Genomic DNA, 20,182 nt, shown 5'->3' with positions numbered 1-20,182 from the left:
CTAACACTAGTTACAAACTAACTTATCCTAGCACATAACCACCTACTTGACACATCACCCAAGTGGCCCATTTTCCATCACTTCTCCCCAAACCCCAAATGTGTGCTTCCGAAGTGAGATCACGTTGTCCCATGGAGCTAGTGTGTTTCTCAAAATGGGCCAAGGGAGAACATTGGGGAGGAATGTGCAGGATGGGATGTGTTGGAGATTGGGAGGGGAAGGCCAAGGTTTGAATAAATGTTCTCTAATCTCCCATTTTCCACAACACATGTCAGAAAGGTGATGGGATGGTAAGATGTACTTATGGTAGGAATGAAGGATTCGCAATGCATGGAAATGGAGAGAAATGTTGGAAAGGGGAGGGGTAGTTAGGAACACAATACATTGCAAGTTTGTTTTTTGTTTGTCTATATATTTGTTTTTTTTTGTTTATATAAAACTCTACATTCCTTAGCAATACCTAGGCCCAAATTTGAAGTTATGAGATGGGGGTGGGCCCTCATAGGTGTCCTATCATCCCTTACATCAAGTGTTATATATATATATATATATATAAGTTTGAATGGTTATCCTTAGAAAGAGTTAAGTAGGACAGTTATACCATAAAATTTATTAGGTGGGGAATTTTTTAGTAAGTTCTATTAAGAAAATAATAGATTATAAGGAATATTCTCTATTGCAATGAGAATTAAAACTTTTCCATACATTTTCCAAAGAGCATTTTGGCTCTCTTAGTTGGATGAAAATTGTAAGCTCTCTTTTCTACTTCAAAGTGCTAGGTTGCCCTATAGGAATTTATAGTGTCATGGGATAATAATGTTTGGTTCAATATATTGAGTGAATTGTAGGTATAATTTTGATATAACTTTTGTATTTAGATTAGGAGTAATTTTGGGTAGTTTATAAACTATGCAATATAAGGTAACAATCATTTAATTAACAAAATTTATACGAATTGAAGTTTCAATATGCAAGTAAGATAAATGTATCTAAATCAAAAATTGATTATTTTTCACAAGATTTTAAAGATGAATTATAGTGTCTATCAATTAAATAACTATTTTATCCATTTTCTATAATAAGAGGTTTCAAACATAATGAATCAAAACAAATATTTCATGGAGAAAGGTAGAGAGTTATCAGCTCAAACTTTTGCAAAGCAATCTAATTGAAAGTAAGAAGTGATTTACAATTTAATAAAACTTGATCACATAACTTGCTTATTTCATACAATAACTAAATTTTTGATTTATCAATATTGAAATTACAACATTTAATCCAACTCTTTAATGAACATTCTGAACGTGGATATGCAATTCAATAGGTGGTATAACAATGGAGAAACCTCCAACAACATGACATCAAGAACACCATTAGTGCTCCAAGAAAACAAGGATTTCTCCATCATGATAACCTATCCAGACAATCTTCAAAACACAAATAACAACCATGGGGAGCTCACCTCTCAACCTAGGCCTCAAGAAGGCCACACCCTTAGCTAGGAGAACTAGTAACCGACCGAGTGACATTCATAAAAAAATCACAATGACCAACTGAACATATTATTCTCATCAAAGGTATGCACAATACGTTCCAAAATGAACCTATGACTTGGAAGGAGGTGGATTTTTCCAAATAGGAGATGTGAAAAAGAACAAAAAATCACATGCCTCTTCCAAGGCTACCAAATCTCATAAACTTCCATTTCTTTCTCTCCTTATTTCCCTAAAACAAAATCAAATTTGCATTCACAAGAAAGGACCCATAACACCTTTCTTCCTCCCTCTCCTCAACATGAGAAAATACTTTACACTGACTTGGAGTCCAACTAAAGCCTTTCTCTTGTACATAGCCACATCTACCCTATTCGAGGGTGAGTAATGCCAACACTCCCTTCATAGTTTCCTCAACAAAAAAAGGAAAAAGAAATATGAAAAGAAAGAAAATTAAACCCACAATATCCATCCCTCACATCATACAAAAACACACATACTACAATATACAAGAATTTAACACATTCAAGCAATGAACAAGAACATCACCATGGTAATGGAGAACTACCTTCACAAACGTTATGACAATGAAATTTGAGATGAGCTAAATCCTCTCCTTCTTGTAACTCTACACTTGACTTCTCTAAATATAGAGAATGGGTGAACAACCTTCAACTCTTCCAAGGGACTCTAAATAGCCTCTAAACTTATCTACCCAAAATAGCAATAACTCTAAAACTTGACTCTAGGCCTCCTATGGTCTCCCCACTTGCCCCTATCATAAAGGAAACCTTTTGAAAGAGTGAAAACTTGGGTAACCTCATGGATATGATCCATTTTCGCAACAAAAGGAAATTGGGATATTGTAGGGGTCATAAATATTCCTAGGTAGCTCTAGAAGGGTGGAAAAGGTTCCTAACCCATACACATACCACCTGGGCACTTGAATTGCACTAAATTTGGCCTCTACGATCATTTTAGGACCTATACAAGTGGCTTTAAATATTTTATCTTCAAAAACCCTAAGGATGTAATGTTTCCACTAAACCCTAACTAAGGAAGATTAGTTTAGATTACTAACTAATCAATCTTAGATTTATGGGTTACTATGCTAACCCTAAATTGACATGTTAGCACACATATGCATATAACGAGTGTTAAGTGACACTATAAGAATTACTTTTACATAACATTCAACATATCACAAAATACAAAATGATACACAAACATTCAAAGTACGATACAAATTAAACACTTGCCAACTAGGTTTGAATCACTTTATTAGATTCAACGTTAGTCTTAAAGTTTGCACATAGAGTCAATTACTATTTCTTCAATTAATTTAATGGTTAATTATCCTACACACTCAATTCGAATATTAGTAGTTTAATAACATCACATTCATATATGTAAACCAAATTTGCATAATCACATTGACCAAACATTAAAAATTTCATTTAAATAACCTCTCATTTCTGCACACATATTTAATCATCACTAATTGCATAATTAAAGTATTTAACATATTCATAATTCTGAATCATTTACTGAAATACATCATCATAATGGATGCCTACACATTAAACTTTAAATAACATGATTAAGAATTTTTAAGTAAAACATCACACAACATAAATAATATAGATAATGTCCAGTCAATCAAATAATGTATCAACATATCGAGTCATAATGTCTCAAAATATAATATATCAGATGTGATATGATGGATTACGGTGAGGCCTTACATTCTCCCCCACTAGGCATGAACTTGCTCTTAGAGTTCATCAAAAAGGTATGGGTATTAAGATCTCATCTGTGTTCCATCCTCCCATGAAGTTATAACCTCATCATAACAATTCCTCTTGCCCTAACCTGGTCCACTTCTTGTCCTCAAAGATCTAGGGTCCACCGAGCAATAATAATCCAATGCTAACTGTCTGTCTGACTCCACTTGCAAGGCATCCCAATCTATAATGTAAGACTCATCATATATATATATCCTCTAAGTATAGAAACATGGAACACATCGTGGGTGCATGACAAGCTATGTGGCAAGGCTAGATAGTAAACAACTAGTCTTATCCTCCCCAAGACCTCAAAAGGTCTAATGAATCGATCTGCTAACTTAGAACCCTTTTTGAATTGGATTGGACTCTTGTGTGGTCGCTCACTCAAGAAGACTTTGTCTCCAAATCTATACTCTGGATCATTCCTCTTCACATTAGCATACTTCTTCTACCTATCATATGCCTCTCTAAGGCATTGTCAAATCAATTTCACCTGTTGCTCCATCTCTTTGACTATTTGAGGTCCAATAGATACTCTATCGTCGATCCTATCCCAACTCAAGAGTGTTATGCAAGGTCTTCCATACAAGGCCTGATAAGGTGGCATAACTATAGAGGAATGGTGCCCATCATTATAAGAAAACTCGACAAGATGCAAGTATTCATCACATTTGACCTGATGGTCCATTATGTACATGTGAAACATATCCTCCAACACCTAGTTCACTCTCTCGGTCTCACCATCAGATTGAGGGTGGTATGATGTACTAAAATTGAGCGTAGTGCCCAATGTTGATTGTATCTCTTTCCAAAAGGATGATGTGAATAGTGAGTCTCTATCTAAGATGATATTATGGGGAATGTCATGAATTCTAAAAATGTCCCACAAAAACAACAAAGCTATGTCTTGTGATGTGAAAGTAGAACGCATGGGTCAGAAGTGGGAAACCTTGGTTAACATGTCAACCATCACCAAAATTACATCATGGCAGTAAAAAGACATGGGAAGACTAATAGTAAAATCCATAGAAATGGTATCCTACTTCCACTATGGAATCTCATGAGGCTGAAGAAGTCCATCAAGATGATGGTGCTCTGCCTTCACCCTCTGACACTCAAGGCATTTTACAACAATGCTAGCAATTTGCACTGTAATGCTTGGCCAATGATATAACTACCTCAAATCTACATGTAGCTTGTGCAAACCCCCAATGGAAGCTACATAGATATATTCTCTATGATGCAAAAGTCCATTAGACTCCAATGAATACTTTGAGTACTTCCCTTCTAAGGGTCTCTAAGAATGCACCAATTGACTAACATGTGCATATAGCTCATCTTCTGGAAAATGATGTAGGATACACTCTCTTAAATTAGTGCAAGTGGTCACAGGTGAAAGCTCATGGTGCCTTCTACTCAAGGCATTTGCAACCACATTATCCTATCCCCTTATATAATGAGCATCAAAATTGTACTCACAAAGGAACTCCATCCACCTTATTCTCCTAGCATTAAGGTTTGGCTGTGCAAATATGTATTACAAGATCTGATGGTCAGAATGAAGCTCGAATCTATGACCTAAGAGGAAGTGGTGTCATCTCACTAAAACATGTACCACTGTTGCAAGCTCTAGGTTGTGAGTAGGGTAATTAAGTTCATGAGTCTTCAACTTCCTAGAATCATAAGAAATAGGTCATCCATCTTGCATAAGGACTTCCCATATAGCATTCAAAGATGCATTTGTTTACACCACAAGATTCACAGAAGGATCTAGCACTACAAGGATCAATGCACTTGTGAGGGTTCTCTTGAGCTCTTTGAAATCTCTCTAATACTTCTCTATCCACTCATACTTCTTCCTTTTTCTTTGAAGAGACGTGATCGGGTGTGCCAATCTAGAGAATCTTGCACTAAAGTGTTGGTATTATCCTGCTAATCCCATAAAAATCCTCACCTCAGTGAAACTGGTGGGTGCTAACCAATCCATGATGGCCCTAATCTTTTATGGATCTACTAAGACTCCATCACCTAATATAACATGACACAAATAATGTATCTCAGGTCTGAAGAATGCACACTTCGATAAGCTACCATACAACTGGTTTTCTCTCAACTTCTGCAACACCCTTCTTAGGTGTTCCTCATGCTCTTTCTCATCATAAAAATATATCAAAATATCATCTAGGAATACAAATAAAAACTTATCCAAAAAGGTGCAAAATACTCCATTCATGAGGCTCATGAATACAACCAGAGCATTATTAAGGTCAAATGGTACCATAGTGAACTCATAGTGACCATACCTCATATGGAATATAGTCTTATAGATGTCACTCTCCAAAATCCTCAAATGATGATAAACTGACTTCAAATCTATCTTTGAGAATACTCGAGCACCCTGTAACTGATCAAAGAGATCATCAATCCTGGGAAGTGGGTATCAGTTCTTAATGGTTACTTTATTCAATTGTATATAATCAATGCACAACCTAAGTGATCCATCCTCATCAATCCTGAGAAGTGGGTATCAGTTCTTAATGATTACTTTGTTCAATTGTCTATAATCAATGTACAACCTAAGTGATTCATCCTTCTTCTTCACGTAGATCACTGGTGCACCCTAAGGTGACACACTAGGTTGAATATGACTTTTCTCTAAGATTTCCTCTAACTAAGTCTTTAGCTCATCGAGCTCATGAGTAGTCATCCTATATGGTGCTCTCGATACTGGCTTGACTCCTGGCACAAGATCTATGTGAAAATCCACTGCTTTGGGTTAAGGCATACCAAGGAGCTTTGAAGGAAATACATCTGCAAACTCCTACAGAATAGGAAAATCATCGAGGGATGGCTCTCCCTCTAAATCCTTCTCTCTACTACTAATGGTGATAGCAAACAACTGACATCCCTTTTGCATGCACCATCTAAGCTGCATAGCAAAAATCATACGAAGAAATACGAGTCTCTACACTTTGGAGATCACTCTAGAAATCCCATGCTTATCCACACATTCTACCCTCTTCTATCGACAGTCCATCTTGGCATTGTGGGCATAAAGCCAATCCATACCAAGGACAATATCATATGAACCTAGAGGGTTAATGTGTAGATCAAACATCATGGACGTGTCTCCAATCTGAATTTGACAATTTTGAACCATGGAACTAACTAACACTCTGGCTCCTAAGGCTAACTCTACCTCCCAACTAACATCCTGTCTAACTGCCTCTAGCCCGCAATGCTCCATTGTAAATGAAGATATAGAGGAGTCAGTCACTATGGAATCAAATAAAATAGCAACCATACTACCTCGTATCATACCTATGGCCTCTATAACTATGGCCTGATGCTCAACCTGGCAGTTATCGGCCACAAGTGGGATCTACCCATATCACAAACTGTAGGCTCTGAGGTGGCCCCTCTCTGATCACCGGTTGATTGTCCCTGGGTAAGTGCAAGAAGTTGGATCTCACTTTTGGGCAAAAAGTGGAAGTGTTTTTCCTATTTTTGAAATTTTTTATCAATTGATGTCAAAATTTGAGGCATTTAGAGATTGAATATAAAAAAATTTAAAAATAAATTTTTTAGTGTTCAAAATCTAGTTTTTGAATATGTAATTTATTTGTGTAGCCATATGATGGATTTTTTTTTACTATGGATCTTTAGAAACCACTTTTTAAAAATGTTTGTTTTAGAACCATACCACACTCGTGTACGGACACCATAATTTGACACAAATAAATGAATTTTTGTAAATTCTTTTAAAGAGAGTTACCTAATACACCTAAGATTGATGACAATATTTTTCCTTAATTTTTTATTGAATATTTCTTTTATTATTAGTTATTAATTGGCTACAAAGGCGAATTTTAAAACCTCTTGTGTATGAAAACTATAATTTGATTAAAATTTCACTTTTTTCAAAAAATCTTTTTTTAACCTCAAAAGAATTGTATGTATATTGATGACATATAAATTGATTTAAGAAAAATTATAAAATAAAAAAGTTATTAAAGTTTTAGTGAACTTCACTATTTTACATTTAGGTACCACGTTCATTAAAAAATAATGCAAAAGTATTAAATAAAATCATAGCACTACAAAATGTATATTTCTAAAATTAGGACAGTTAGAGCTCTAATGGGTTTTTGTTTCATAAAAAAATTTGATTGAGAAGATCCTCTAAAAATTATGGCAAGGTGTGAATTTGTTTGTTCAATGCCTTAGCCAAATCTTGAGGTCAATGCATAGGCTTGGTCTTACCAAGCCTATCTCGAACCAAAATTCAAGGTGGGAGAAAAAATCCCACCCAATGTTGTAAGAAACAAGCACCCATTATTTGAAATTCAAAAAATGAGTACCCATTTTGAAAATGTCAAATCAACATACGAAATCCCCCCCAAAAAAAAAAAATTTAATTTTTAAAAATAAGTATGGGTACCCATTTTTAACTTTTCAAAAACAATACCCATTTCTAAAAAATACAATTTTTTAATGTTTTCAAAAATGGGTACCCAATTTTTTTAAAAACGACTACCTATTTTTTAAATTTAGGATCAGGTGCTTGAGCCTAAAATGAGTACCCATTTTTAAATGATCTCAATCCTCAAACTTCCATGAAATTGAGACCCAACTCCTTGCTTCTACCCCACTACGAATACTCTCTAGCTAGGTGATCCATGCCACCATAAGTGTAGCATAGTCCCTGGGTATAAACCTATATACCCTATGATTTAGATTGTTGTAGACCTCCAGTCCTACTAGATCTAGTGTAACCTAGCTGTAACTCTGAGGCCTGTGCCTTCTGATCCTATTTAGGACCATATGACTACCACTACTTGGGCTTAGAGCCCTAATATCCCTGTGATGGTTTCTACCTAGAGTACACCCTTAAAGGACATTGCTAAGTTGTTCTAATTCCCTTTCCAAGGGGGGTCTCTATTGTCCTAACTACTTACTGAGTAGAGTTTCAGTTCTGAGACCGATCCTGAGACTCTTGTCTACCCTAAGAATCCTCGGTAACTAGTGCTATCTCAACTACTCATCTAAAAGTAGTAGGGAAAGCTAAGAGGATTGTACCCTAGAGAGAGAAATCAAATACCATGATGAAATGATGGATCTGTAGTATCTCATCCTTCATGTATTCAACATAAAGTTTGATCTTGAGGAACTAACTCCCATAATGGACTACTATGAGGCCCATTTGTTGTAGAGAATGGAACTCCTCTATCTGCTTTTGTTTAAAGTGTTGAAAAAGATACTTCTCACAAAATTTGGCCAAAAATGTCTCTCATGTAAGGGTGTCAATCCTCACTCCTCCTATAGATTCCTCCTATTGCCACCAATTGGAGGCATTCTCCTATAGTAAATGGACTGCTAGTCATGCCTTTAGATTACTCCCATAAGGATGTAATCCAGATCACCACTACACACTCTATAACAAAGCCTCTGCTACTACCCCATCTTTGGAGCCCAAAAACAATTGTGGATGGAGTCATGTCAACTCCTTGATCTCATTTCCTACATATCTAGGAGGTCTATCAAGTGGTGGTTCTAACTAATGCACTGACTCACCCTCATGATTGCTCTATCCCTCAAACTGCCTTGGTGGGGGAATCATACTCTTCTCTCTATCATCTTCCATGCCTCCTCTAGGTACCTATGCTTTCCCTTTAGGAATTTTCTGCTCGAGTTGTACTATGGGTGGTAGTCTCTACTAAACTACTTCAATCAAGGTTTGGAGGGCATCCAAAATATCCTAGTTAGGGTAATGTGTGATGGTGTTGGTGGAGGTAGAGATTGAGGTGGTGGAGGTGGTGTTCCAACCCCCTATTCTACCCAACCACCTGTAGCTCTACGACCTCTACCTCATTGGACATTTTGTGTGGCAGGAGGCATCCTTCACAAAAGCTAAAGTTTTGAAAAAGTTAAAATGTAATGGGTTTAGGTTCCTAGTGTTGAAATTGATGATCTAATACCAAAATGTCATGCCCAAAATTTCAGGAAAAAAAACACAATTTTTTTTTAAAGGGGGTAAATTCAACCAAGTTAACATATAAACATGTAGACTATCATTTAGTAAAATGCAGAAGAGTGATAACAACCTGTACAATAAGTTTTTGACTTACCAGGTCTAGGTATATAGTTGAGTTCAGATTATGTCCCATGAGGATACAAAAATAGGTATTCCATCCTATTGCATGGTTTTCAAAACCCTAGGTTCCAGTGCTACAAGAAAACCTAGGTAAGGTTGAATGATTCAATTGATTGACTATAGTTTCACGTTTAAATGTAAAATAATGGTTGGATCACTTTTATTGCGATGAAGAGTTAGGCTAGATTAATTTAATACAATTTTACTTAATTCATTTTACAAGTTAAAATTATAGATACATATTGAACTGCATTTATAGGTTGGCCTAGCAATATCTTAGCTCTTTGTCCTGAATATAATCTAACCATTTAGAACTAAAACAATACATTTAAATATATGTTATTAAGTTGACTTTGACATACCTATTACCTTACCATGAAATCATATACCATTATCTCTTATGAACTACTACCTTTTAATACATTATTAATCCACCGTTACATACCTAAGCAACTAACATTGTCCCTACAAATTTTAAAACACCTAATTCCAAAAGTCACCTTTATACTAATCCTTATTTGCAAATACTAACCAAAATTACTAATAAGTTGAATCTAACTAAATTTAAAACTAATCAACTAACTATAAAATAGTACTAAGTAAAGATTACTAACTAATCTAAACTTTACTAACCCAAAGAAATTTCCTAACATAACCCTACTTACACCTAACACTTTCATTTTAATATAATTAAATATTAAAAAGGAAAACAAACATTTTCATTAACACCTATTTACTAACATTAATCTCATAATACAAAACTTATAAAAAAAAAACTATAAAGTAACACTAATTATAAACTAACTTATCTAAACACCTAACCACCTACTTGACATATCACCCAAGTGGTCCACTTGCCACGAGTTCTCCTCAAACCCTAAATATGTGCTTCCCGAGTGGAATCACATTTTCCCATGTAGCTAGTACGCTTCCCAAAATTGGCCAAGGGAGTATGTTGGGGAGGAATGTGCAGGATGGCATGCATTGGAGACTGGGAGGGGAAGGTCAAGATTTGAATAAATGCTCTCTAATGTGCCATTTTCCATAACCCACATCAGCAAGGTGATGGGATGGTAAGATGTACGTATGGTAGGAAAAAAGGATTCCCAATGCATGGAAATGGAGAGGAACATTGGGAAGGGGAGGGGTAGTTAGGAACAAAATACATTGCAAGTTTTTTCTTTTGTTTATTTAGAACTTTGCATTCCCTATCAATACCTGCGCACAAATTTGAAGGTATGAGGTGGGGGTGAGATTGCATGGGTGTCCCTTCCTCCCTTACATCAAGTGTAATTTTATTTTGTTTTATTTTATATATAAGTTTGAATAGTTATCCTTAGTAAGAATTAAGTAGGAGAGTTATACCATAAAGTTTATTAGGTGGGGAATTTTTGAGTAAGTTTTATTAGGAAAATAATAGATTCTAAGGAAAATTCTCTATTGCAATGAGAATTAATACTTTTCCATACATTTTCCAAAGAGTAACTTTGGCTCTCTCAATTAGATAAAAATTGTAAGCTCTCTTTTCTCCTTCAAAGTGTTAGGTTTCCCCATAGAAATGTTTAGCATGATATGGTATTAATGTTTGGTTCATTCTCTCGAGTGGATTGTAGGGATAATTTTGATGTTGAATTTGGTATTCAAATTAGGAGTAGTTTTAGGTAGTTTATAAACAATGCAATATAAGGTAACAATTGTTGAATTAACAAAATTTGTACGAAGTGAGGTTTCAATATGCAAGTAAGATAAATGTATCTAAATTGAATATTGATTTTTTTCGCAAGATTTAAAGGATGAATTATAGAATCTATCAATTAAATAACTCATTTATCCATATTCTATAATAAGAGCTTTCAAATACAATGAATCAAAATGAAGATTTCATTGAGAAATTTAGAGAGTTATCAACTCGAACTTTTACAAAGCAATCTAATTGAAAGTGAGATGTGATTTATAGTTTAATAAAACTTGATCACATAACTTTCTTATTTCATACAATAACTAAATGTTTGATTTATAAATATTGCAATTACAACATTTAGACCATCTCTTTCATGATCATTCTTAACATGGATATGTAATTCAACAGGTGGTATAACAATGGAGAAACCTCCAATAACATGACATCAAGAACACCATTAGTGCTCCAAGAAAAATAGGATTTCTCCATCATGATAACCTATCTAGATAATATACAAAACAAAAAGAACAACCATGGAGAGCTCACCTCTCAACCTAGGCCTCAAGGAGGCCTCACCCCAAGCTAGGAGAATTAGTAACTGACTAAGTGACATTCAGAAAACAATCACAATGACCAACTAAACATATAATTCCCATCAAAGGTATGCACAAAAGGTTTCATAAAGAATCTATGACTTGGGAGAAGGTGGATTTTTATAGGTAGGAGATGTCAATAAGAACAAAAAATCACATGCCTCTTCCAAGGCTACCAAATCTCATAAACTTCTATTTCTTTCTCCACCCAGCATTGGGCTCAAATTTCTCTGCACACAGCTAGCTATCCTTTTGTTTTGAGTTACTTTTTCATTGTTACAAACCACTAGTTTTGTGGTTTTGTAATCCCCCTTTTGTTATTTTTCCTCTTTCTATTCTTCTTGTTATGATTATTTCTATTTTGTTTTGTTGTACTCAGACACTGTTTGGTGGTCTTCCTACCTTCTAGCCCCTGTTTATATTCTCAGTCCTTTAGACCCATTTGTGGTCTCCTGTTGGAAATTAATAAATTATCTTATCTTATATTATATTATCTTATCTCTCCTTATTTCATCAAAACAAAATCAATTTTGCATTGAAAAGCAAGGGCCCATAACACTTGACAACGAGGTTTGAATCACTTTATTAGATTAAACCTTAGTCTTACAGTTTGCACATAGGGTCAGTTATTGATTCTTTGATTAATTCCATGGTTAATTATCTTGCACACTTAATTCGAATATTAGTAGTTCGATAACATCAAATTCATATTTAAACTAAATTTGCATAATCAGATTGATCAAAACATTAAAACTTTCATTTAAATTACCTTTCTTATTTCTCAACACATATTTAATCATTGCTATTTGCATACTTAAAGTATTTAACATATTCATAATTTTGAATCATTTACTGAAATATGTCATCATAATGCATGCCAACACATTTTACTTCAAATAACATAATTAAGCATTTTTAAAGTAAAATGTCACATGACATAAATAGTATAGATAATGTACAATCCATCAAATAATGTCTCAACATATCGAGTCATAACATGTCACAATATAATGTATCAGATGTGATATGATGGATCAGGGTGATGGCTCACAGAAAATCCTAGTTGTCACCTCTTGTGTGGGCCTTTTTTTCTATATCCTAGCTCAGAGGAGTGGACCTTTTTGGTTATGTGTGGTTGAGTGATTAATTTTATCAAGTAATTGTTTGTGGTCTCATGAATGCTCCTTGTTCATTTTCTCTTCCAAACTGATCTTTGAGGAATTTATCTTCAAGTATATTATTTTATGTTGAGGTGTACTAATGTATATCTATTCATATAAATATAATATACTAAAAGGAGTGATAAGTGTGTGGCTTAATTATGTATATTGATTTAATTCAATTTCAAAGCAATATAAATAGCAAAAGGTAGCTCTTAGAGCAAGGAAATGGAAAAGTGAACACATTGTATTATTTTAGAGCATTTAAAAGATGTTTCAATAATGGTATTTGTTTAAGTATCTCTTTATATTGATGGATAAAAGAAAAATGAGCTTAAGAATAGTTATGCTATGATGTATCTAAGTGAATGATAGAAAGGAAAAAAATATCATGTTTTAATGTAATGTTCAAAGGAAGTATTATTAATGATAACTTCGGGAATTAAACTTGTAATTGATGATTAGTTATGATATGATGGATAGAGACACTAACATGATTGTATTAATCAGTGAATGGTATATGTTTACTTAATGAATTTAAAATTAATGTAGAGTAATCAGCTAATACATACCTTAATGAACGTTTATCTCTACTTCTAGTTCTAGTTTCCCAACCCTCTGCAAAACAGTTAGAAAATTTTTGTTTTCTTATTCTAGTGGAACTTATTCAGTGCCAAAAACACCTCTCTAAGTTTACCACTGGTGTGAAATTTGGTGAATTTTTCTATTTGATCAAAGCTCTAGTAGCCATGGCATACTGTCCATCTGATAGTAGCGCTTATTAGTTTTTTTCTTTTTCTCAAGACCTAACTATGGGGATCTACAATGAACAGACAAGGAGCCTGGGTATGGAGATGCCATGATCTAAGGTTGTGCTGTTGCAGGTTCTAGTTTGTGCCTCATTCCCTCTATAGGTTAAATTCATGGTTAAGCCATGTTAAATGGGATATAATGGAGTTTTTATACTCTAGAGGGGTTGGTATGCAAGTTGTTGGTGGTTTCTCTGATTGAGGCCCAAGTGTTTAAAAAAAATACTTCTGCAAGTAGATTATCCACTGCAAGACAAGATTGTATGTGAACTATTTGATAGAATGTCAGGTATAGTATCTACTTTGGTTTATTAATATAATGATTAGATTTTTTTATTCATATATTGTGTAGTACTATTTTGAATCATGGAGCCTCGACCCAATCCCACAACACTACAACAGATAGTTGACTGCTTGACATTATTGAAGAAGGATAATGTAGCTTTGAAAGTCACAACTCTTTCTCTCTCGGCATTTTCCCAAGGTCTCTTAGTGCAGTTGTAGAAGTAAGAATTAGTGAAACAAACTCTCCAAGACAGTACACACTCCCTATCTCAATCATTGAATGATTTGAACTAGTAGGTTGTGGCTAATTCTTGATGCATCCAAGACCTCTTTGAAACTTTTACCACACAAACAATAGGCATTACAAAAGATATCAACTCAATTATCGAATACTTTGGGGATATGGGAAACCTAAAGGACAATAGATAGAGCTTGTTAATAAAAAAACATCTCTTTGGACTGAAATAGAGTAGCAAATAAAAACTTGGGCCTCCACTTATAAAAACTCTAGCACTACGCCTTTTCCTGAGGTCGAAAAAATTGTCCAAGAGAAGTTGGCAGAGGATTGGGTTAGGCACTTCAAGGAACTCAACCTTTAGGTTAGAGGTCTTCCTTCATCCTCTATTGATCATCTCCCCATAGGCTACTCATTTCTCAGTGAGCAACTAGGTATTCCTGATATTACATTAGATAGAGCATGGTTTGCTCATGATGAAACCCTTTTTATTGGGTTTCTCTCATTAGCTGATGGACTACAAGCTCCTAGGGCAAAGAAGAAGCTTTTCCTTCTTCCCACAAAGATATTTCTTAATGAGGACCTCACAAAATCATAGGTAGTTAAACTAAAGCACTCTAGGAGCCTCTTGGTAGAAGCAAGGAGTAACAGGAAATGGGCAATAATAAGTAATTTAAAAGCAGTTATTCATGACTCACCTCCCAAGGGATAGGATGAGAGACATACCTAAGCCAAATGATGGTCTAAGCACCAACAGTTGGCTAGGAATAAGCCCTCCATTGGCTCTCTACTTGTCAACTGTTGGAATGGCAATGGCTCCCTATGGCCCTTGCTAGGCTTAATTCATGATGTAGTTGGGAATGTTGATTTTTTAGTTGTTATCGAGACTTAGGTGAGTCTTGCTCAACCTCTTCCAAGTTACATAGGATATCAGTGGCTTTCATTTTGTAGAGAGGAGGTTCACACTTCAAGTGGTGTGTGTAGTTCTAGTGGGGTTGCTTATTTGATTAAAGATGATCTGTTCAATACTACCACATTGGTTCTTTCTGACTCTCAGGCTAGATTTATGTGGATCTGGGTTGGTAGCACCAGTCACCATTAGAGAGATATCTTCATTGTCATGTACTACTTTCCACTAACTTCCTCACCTTATGCCATTCATAATTTTGAGGATGAGAACCCTTTTACAAACCTATTCGAGAGCATCTCCGAGTTAAGGGGTATGGATGACATCATCATCTTAGGAGACTTTAATGCATAGACTAAAGATCTCTAGACCCCCCAGTATGAGTGTGGGTCCAACTTGATTTGTACTACTGAGAGGGATCCTACTAGTATGGGGCTCCAATGTTTGTCCAAGGATCACAATGGACCTCTAACTTGCTATGGTCATCACCTTCTCCAGCTCTGTGAGTCCTTCGATCTGGTGATTCTGAATGGCCTCTCTTGCTTCCTGGGTTCTAATATTTTTATGTGTTGGCCTCATAGTGGGGGTACAAGCATGGTTGATTATATCCTCATTGTTGCTTCTTTCCTCCCCTCCATCCAAAACTTTACTATCTCTCATCTTCCCCTAGTAGATCATGCCATCCTTAGCCTTTTGGTTTGCATTTCTTCCCACCCTCTACCACCCATCTCTAGTCATCCTTCCCAAAACCACCCCCTTACCCATTTCTATTTTGAGGATATTGATCAAGACTTCTTCATTTTCCATTTGAGAAGATTCCTCTACCCTGCTAGCTTCATGGATCACAGTCAAGTGTCCATCATGTTTCAATCACTAGCTACCACAATTTGGGAGTTAACTCTCCTCTCTATCCCTCACCGCTCCATTCCCAGCACTCCCAGATCTGTTCGACAAAATACTTGTCCCATGAACTAGTGGTTTGATGATGCCTCTAAAACCTTCCACCGCTTCTTACGCTTGGCTTTTGATACTCATTCCCTCACTTTCACCAATTTACGACTCTCCTATAAATGCTTTCATTACCATAAGAAGCGATTATTTATTGATTTATAGGGAAAATTCCTCAATGACATGCTTATTCAATATCCCAAGTTATTTTGGCACATCATGTTCCCTTGACATAGTCAACACCAGTCCACCCCCAACCTTTGCCTCCTTGCCTTTCATGTCTCCACATTTTATGATATCCTAGGTCAGCTTGCTCCCCTTCCCAGCCCACTCCCTCATTGTCACTTATTCTCCACATCCAACATTTACAAGGCCATTAGACTTATGAGATGTAGTAGGGTGGCTGATGAGGAGGGTTTTTAGGCTGAGCTCTTCAAGCTTGACATCATGATCCTGGGCCCTTATCCCTCTACACTCTTTAATAAAGTAGTTTGTTTTGGTTTTCTAGACTCTTGATCGAGACACATTATTCACTTGATCCATAAGTCCTATCTAGAGCACCATTGGGGTGAATCAAGGCTACCCTCTCTCACCCACCTTGTTTAGGATCTACATTGATGAGCTCGAGGCTTTTCTTAGTGACTCCTCACTTCTAGGTGATGGTTATCATCTACACTAGGTATTGATCTCCATCCTTCTTTTTACTAATGATGTTTTTCTCCTTGCTTCTTCTCCTAAGGGTCTTCAAAGGATTTTGGATAGACTTGCATCTTTTTGTGACATGAGACAACTAGTCGTGAACCATGAGAAGACTTGTGTTATGGTCTTCGATGGTTTGAAGACTTCACATCTCCATTTTCACTTCTAGGGTCAGAAAGTTGAGATAGCATCATCTTACACATACCTTGGGGTTAAGTTTTTTGAATCTTGTTTCATCTTGAGATCAACCATTTAGCCTCGGATTAGTAAAGGGTTGGGTTCCCTTGTCATGCTCAAGAGACAGTGCTTTAGCCACCACTTTCAAGACACATCATGTAAGCTATCCCTCCTAGATTCCTTAGCAAGACCCATAGTGCTCTTTGGTGCAATGGTTTGGGGTCCTTCCTTTTTAGACTTGAATTGGGCAATGATCGAGAGTACCAGACTCTACTCCTCCATTAGATTATCAGATGTCACAGATCTACCCCCCATAGTATAATTGTTAGAATCTGAAAAGGTTAATAACCCAGAAAACTAGTGCAAAGAGTAAATATCTAAACTATGAATGCAAATGATACAAAATCAAAATAGCATCATAGAGTTAGTCTCCAAGAGAGTAATGTAAATGCTAGAAGCAAAATAGCATTAAGAGGATGCAAAAATAAGAGATATAAATACAAGCCAGGTAGCATGCTTATATAGGCAAGGAAGAGAGAGGAGGTGGCAACACCAACCAATGAGGAGCAACCATCTATCGGACTAAAGATAGCAAAGTATCTTCCCAAGATAGCTAATGGATGCTCACATGTAGGAAGGTGACACCTCACAACCATTCACCTAATAAGACATGCTTTATTAACCTAAGTGAGATTATTAAAAGTGTAGGAAAAACCTAGCAAAATAGGAAAAAATAAAAAACTACACTAACACCCCCCCATAAGCAAAGCTTAGGTGGATGTAGAAATGGGTCTTGGGAACGAGGCCATGTTAGGTACCCAAGTACAATGCAAGAAGATGCAACCTCTGAAAGTGGGGAAAGAGAGAAAAACACAAGGGAAAAACCCTCCCCCAAAAAGAGGTAAGAACCTAGTGAAGAACTGAAGAAGTCTCTCGCTAGGGAAATTGTCCCCTAAAATAGGAACAAGGAGTGATCATGAAGAAGCAGCATCACTGAAGCATGAAGAACCACAAAACTCTGTCAAAATGCTGATCTATAGAACCCCCATGGAAATAGAAGGCACGAACCATCAACCAAAGGAACCTCCATGGAAATAGAAGGCACGAACCATCAACCAAAGGAACCTCGATGGAAATAGAAGGCACGAACCATCAACCAAAGGAACCTCCATGGAAATAGAAGGCACTAACCATCAACCAAAGGAACCTCAATGGAAATAGAAGGCATGAACCATCAACCAAAGAAGCATAGAACAACAATATAACCTCCCCTTAAGGTAGGTGAGGTGACAAGTAGCTGAAAAGATGGGCCAAAAATCTCCTACAACACAGGAGCCAAAATCATCGAGAGTGAGGTACAAACACGAATAAAGGCATGTGTCATTGACACTGCATGAGGAATTAGAGAAAGAGAGCCTATAAGCAACAAAAAACTATCCCCCCCATGTCACTTTATATAATAGTGCGAGTACAACGAATCACAATGATGAAAAGGATCCCAAAACGCAAGAGTGGCACTTTATCTCAGTGTGTTGCATAAAGATGCTTACAGTGAATATCAACAATGATTAGAAAAAACATAAGGCTGAAACAACAGAAGGTAAAGCCCAAAACAAAGCAACTAAAGCAACAAAATCGATCTCCGGAGCTGAAACAAACAGAATATCCACCAGAATGCTAAAATGCAAAACACTGAATAAGATGTGTCTAGAATAGAATCTGGAACAAAAACTAGCATCACTAGAAAGAGCATAGAAAGAGATTTCCAACAATATAAAGAAGTCCAAAATTGGAGATCAGAAGCTCAAGATACGCCTCCCGGAGTGCAAAATAGAACATCCAGCTTTGACTGCCATAATAGGCAACCAAACTGAATCAAAACTCAAAAACACCTATACTAGCATCTCCATCTCAGAACCAGCTTTTTGGCGCTTCTTTCGGATCAAAAAAATACCTCCGTATGCAAAAGTTATGGCCAAAAAACCACAAGTAGGTCCAAAACCAAATAGAAGGAGAGTGCAAGCAAGGATGATGACACACCGCTGACGTCAACATTCGACGGGAAAATGTTTGACGGCCCATCAGCCATCACAGCAAAAAGTATGCCACGTGGCAGTACGGCAGATGACATGGCATGGGCCACGTGGCAATGTGCCACGTGACACCCATGCCATGTGTCACGTACAGACTGTGCAGAAGACCGCGAAGTACGCTGACTCAGCAAAAAAAGCTGACTGGATGCGACAGCTGTCGCTGATAGCAGGCAGAGCAGCAGAGGGTGGAGATCACTGGCGCTGGCGGAGCTGCTCGCAGAGGAGGAGGCACCGCTGGTGGCGGGCGTCGCGGCGTCTGAGGCCGATGTTGCAGAACCCGTGGCGGCAGTGGAAAAAAAATAGAGCGGCAGTGGCTCAGCAACCGACATAGCGAAAAAGAGATGTTCACTTCGGGCGGAGCCGGGACTGAGCGCGGGCGGAGGTTGCTGACGCTGGCGGAGCGGTCAAGCAGACGGATCGCAGGCGGCCGCCGGGTGGCGCGGTGGTGGCCGCTCGGCGGTGTGCGCTGCAAATTAAATTTTTAAATTTTTTTTTAAATGCCGAATCATCCGTACATCCGTACGGAAGTGCCTGCAACCAAAATTTTTTTGCCTCGCGGAGCTCTGTCTCCAAAAATGACAACTTTTATATGAATCCTGACTGCAAACGGCCTTCCGGATCTAATGGTGATGTCTGTTTGGGCTGAAAGTGCTCCAAAAATTCGCTGATCCCCTGATTTGAGGAAAAATTGCATTCAAATTTGCGACCGCCAACGGAGAGGGGTATGGCTGTAGCTTTGCATGCTCGATTCTGAAAAATATATAGCTTGCATGCAAAATCTAAAAGATACCCAGATGGTTTTTCGAGGCTGCAAACAAAACCCAGAAAGTGTTTTTTTGTCAAAACTTTTCTAATTCTCAGGATCATCCAAAGATGCAAGAGAAGAGCATACTTCATTTTTCAAAAAACTGCAATAAAATTTATTTGCCCCCCCCAAATCTCTCAAATAAGGAAACTAAAATCTACTCTTGCACATAGAAAAGCTCTGATACCATGTTAGAATCTGAAAAGATTAATAACCCAGAAAACTAGTGCAAAGAGTAAATATCTAAACTATGAATGCAAATGATACAAAATCAAAATAGCATCATAGAGTTAGTCTCCAAGAGAGTAATGCAAATGCTGGAAGCAAAATAGCATTAAGAGGATGCAAAAATAAGA

At 36.8% G+C, this 20,182-nt stretch overlaps 1 pseudogene; it reads right to left on the bottom strand.

The window, feature by feature from the left end:
* Positions 1–19,350, bottom strand: part of LOC149577714 (glucose-1-phosphate adenylyltransferase large subunit 3, chloroplastic/amyloplastic-like) — a 44,615-nt pseudogene extending 25,265 nt beyond the window's left edge.
* Between the last annotated feature and the right edge of the window lie 832 nt (positions 19,351–20,182).

This window comes from Cupressus sempervirens, chromosome 1 (genome assembly GCF_028749045.1).
Source record: "Cupressus sempervirens isolate cs-2001-9-10 chromosome 1, ASM2874904v1, whole genome shotgun sequence".
Lineage (NCBI taxonomy): Eukaryota > Viridiplantae > Streptophyta > Pinopsida > Cupressales > Cupressaceae > Cupressus > Cupressus sempervirens.
This window is presented reverse-complemented; position numbering and strand designations above follow the sequence as displayed.